Source organism: Nicotiana attenuata, unplaced genomic scaffold (assembly GCF_001879085.1).
Source record: "Nicotiana attenuata strain UT unplaced genomic scaffold, NIATTr2, whole genome shotgun sequence".
In the NCBI taxonomy this organism is placed as follows: Eukaryota; Viridiplantae; Streptophyta; class Magnoliopsida; order Solanales; family Solanaceae; genus Nicotiana; species Nicotiana attenuata.
This window is the reverse complement of record NW_017673471.1, coordinates 130,692-134,477: the sequence shown is the minus strand read 5'-3', so window position 1 is coordinate 134,477 and position 3,786 is coordinate 130,692.

Here is a 3,786-nt window from a genome sequence, read left to right as displayed (position 1 = left end):
TGAATGTCAGGCTCCTTTCCTTCTTAGGTGCATCCATCTTCATGGTTTGCCTTCTAAGTTCATAGGTAGTGAGATTTCCAATTAGCTCATCCAACTTGAGAGTGGCAATGTTCTTTGATTCCTGAATAGCTGTGATTTTGCTTTCCCAAGAGATTGGCAGTACCCTTGTCAAAATCTTCTCAACTTTGTCTTCTTCAAGAATAACCCTTCCAAGAGACTTAAGCTCATTTGTCAGTGTGGTGAACCTTGTATACATCTCTTGGATGGTTTCCCCTTCCTTCATGGTGAAATTCTCATATTGAGAATACAGCAGTGTTCCTCTGGACCTCTTCACTTAAGGTGTTCCTTCATGTGCAACTTGCAAAGTATCCCAGATTTCCTTAGCAGTGGTACAACTTTGAATTCTACTGTACTCATCTGGACCAAGTCCACACACAAGCCATTTCTTGGCCTTAGCATTTTTCTCCCATTTTCTTAAATCCTCAGTAGTGCAGTCAGCTCTAGTTTTTGGCACATTCACTCGTTCAGCATTCTTCTTTGTAGTTGCTAGAGGACCATCAGTGACTATGTCCCAGAGTTCATAGTCTTCTCCTATGATGTGATCCCTCATCCTGTTCTTCCACCAAGAATAGTACTGACCATTGAAAAGTGGAGGCCTAATAGTGGATTGCCCTTCCCGGTTCCCAGGTGGTGCACTCATGTTGATCTTTTCCTAAGGTGTTAGCCTCTTCAAGGATAACCTGCTCTGATACCAATTGATGTTCTAAACGTCAATACCACACAAGAGGGGGGGTTGATTTGTGTGGTACCCAATTTTCGCTCTAGAAGAACCTGGTTCTTCTAGATATACTAACTACTGCTATTTACGGAATTATAAATACAGAAAATAAAGAACCAGAGATTTTTACGTGGAAAACACCTGGCTCAAAAGGTGAAAAAACCACGACCTACAACTCAATAGGATTTTCCCAAACTTCCACTAAAATCACTGAGCCAAAACAGCATTTATAAAAACTCTTTGTAAACCTAAGGATTAACTCTAATCCCGTTGTAGCAACCAGCCTCTAACTGATGCGACAACTTTAAGTTAACTCTAACTTGAATACTCAAAATACCTATTACAATTGCTTCTAGATAAAGCTGAAAGGTACAATATGAAATACCTACTACAATTGAACTAGAAATAAAGAAAGACACATAAAACTCTTTATGGAGCTGGTTCTTCAATCTGGTTCATGTAGCTTCTGGTTTGCACACTTGAATCACACACGAACTGCTTGCAAAAAGCCTTGCTATTTTGCTCCCAATTCACGTTTAACTTCTGCGTTTTTGTGCAACTCTTTAATGTGAGAACCTCCTGCAATTTATAGAGTTAGTAGATAAAGAAATAACTAGAGTTCTGATGCAACTCTTCCTTGGTGGAAGAGTTCTAGTTGATTTCAACTTCTAACTCCTTCCCTATCTTGGATAGTGTTCTCTTTGATTAAGGACTCCTTCTCCTTATCAATTATGCAACCTTTTTCGATGAGGAGATATTAAATACACCAAGTTAAGCTTATCTCCTTCACGTGCATCCCACATGCTTGAATCTGCCCGTTTTTGTGAACCTGAGGAATGGACCTGGTTCATGTCTGAGTTCCTTTGTCAGTCTTCAAAACTAACCTTTACTTGGGCCAACATTCGCGGTGCACAAAAACCTGGGCAGACAGAATATATTCCAAAATCGAGGGTTTCACCACTATCATCACATTTTGACTTCTAGAGCTCGGTTCTTGGCAATTTTTGGTGGGTTTTTCACGAAATTCGATTGGGTAAGTGTTCTTCAACTATAATTAAATATATTCCATGAATTTGTCTTTATTTTTATCATTTAAATTGTATTTTGGGTTGGGGAAGGAGTTGGTTTTGAAGAAAGGTTCTAAAATGAAAAATCAAGATGTGAGGGACACAATGGTATCAGAAATTGATAAATATTGTATTGTTGAACTCGTATCGAAATGGGATCAGATTTTGTAAAATTTGTCGGGTTCCCAGGTGCGGGCCGGGGGGTCGACTTTTGGGCCGATTTTTAGAATTTGATCAAGATTGAAACTTTATGATCCGGAATAGTCTCTTATGTGTTTTATTTGTGCTTTGAAGTTAATTTGGTTATACTTGAGCCGTTCGGAGGTATTTTCACCCGAGAAGTGCATCTTAGAGTATCGGTTTGTCGTCTTTGAGGTAAGTATCTTTCCTAACCTTGTGTGGGGGACTTCCCCTTAGGATTTGAGTCTGCTATGTTGATTGTAGTTCGTGTACGCGAGGTGACGAGTGCGTGCTCGGACTTATTTGTGGAAAAATTGGCCTTTTAGGGTTCTTAGGTCCTGATATTCACTGTGTATGAATGTATACTTGATATGCTTGAGTTTTCCAGTTACTAGTTTCACCTCTACATGCTCTAATTGGAATTTATTTTCTCATAATTCATTCTTAATGCCTAATTGACTCTTATTTTGCTTAACTCAATATTTTTACCCCTTCTATTGTCATGTTATCTTTCATAACTACTCGTCTTTATTGGAAATCATTATTATCTCCCCTGTAATTGTTTGGTATTGATTGAGGTGATGATTTTCTTCCCGCTGCTCATCCTTAATTGAAATCATTGTATAATCTTCGTAAATTGCCAAACCTTAAAAGAATTTTAGATAATCTATATTTAGTTGACATTTCCTTATTTGGAATTATTTGATTCGTGTTATCTTCCTTGTAGTTAAATTACATATTGTGGGGTCGTTGCTTCATATTATTTTCTCTCTTGTTGAGTTGTTCTTATCATGCTTAGTATTTCTCTATTGTAGTTATTCCTTGTGAGCTAGTTTTACCGTCTCCTTGTGATCGAAAGTTCTTGAGTTGAATTACTCGTCGTGTTCTAGTGTATGTTGTCATTGTTGTTGTTGTACTTGTTGTGATGGTGCACGAGGTTTCTACCGTGCGGTAGTTGATATTGTGATGCACGAGGTTTCTGTCGTGTGGTTATTGATATTGTGATGCACGTGGTTTCTGCTGTGCAGCTGTTATTATGGGGTTGCACGAGGTTTCTGTCGTGCTATTGCTACTATTGATATATTGCACATGCGGCATGATAAGGCAGGATATGTATATATATATGCTTATATGTGGGTTGCGCATGTGGCAAGACAAGGCGGGAACATTATGATGCACGTGTGGCGAAACAAGGCGGGCACTTAGTATGTTATTATTTTCACACGTGGCGAGATAAGGTGGGCTATGTCAGGGATTGATTGTGATGATTTGTGATGGCCTGGGGCATTCTTGTTGTTTAATATTGTGTTGTGGTACGCTTACCCTGTATGAGATTTATCTCGTGGAAATTGTGAGGAAACATCTTACGTGCTGTCCGTTCTTTTCCTTACGCTTATTAGCTGGTAGGAACTATGTTAAAGCACTTGCACAAGCATACACGTAGTTGAACACTCTTATTAGATGTGAAGCCCTCCTGATTTTGCTAAGTATAGATGTACATCTTCGTTTACTTGTTATATATGTGAGAGTGGCTCTAGTTAGCAAGTGAGTTATCAGCATGACCATGAGGTTGATGGGGGCACATGATGCCAAGTGTTAGATTTCAGGTACTGGGGCTCGTGAGCTGTAAATAATCCGAGATTTGGTACTTCATGGAAATTGTTGGATAAGACCTGATGGGAACATTGTCGTAGGACCTGAGTTATTGTTTACATTTATTGTATTGTGAATTTAGGATTCGGGTTTGTGTTTTCATTCGCT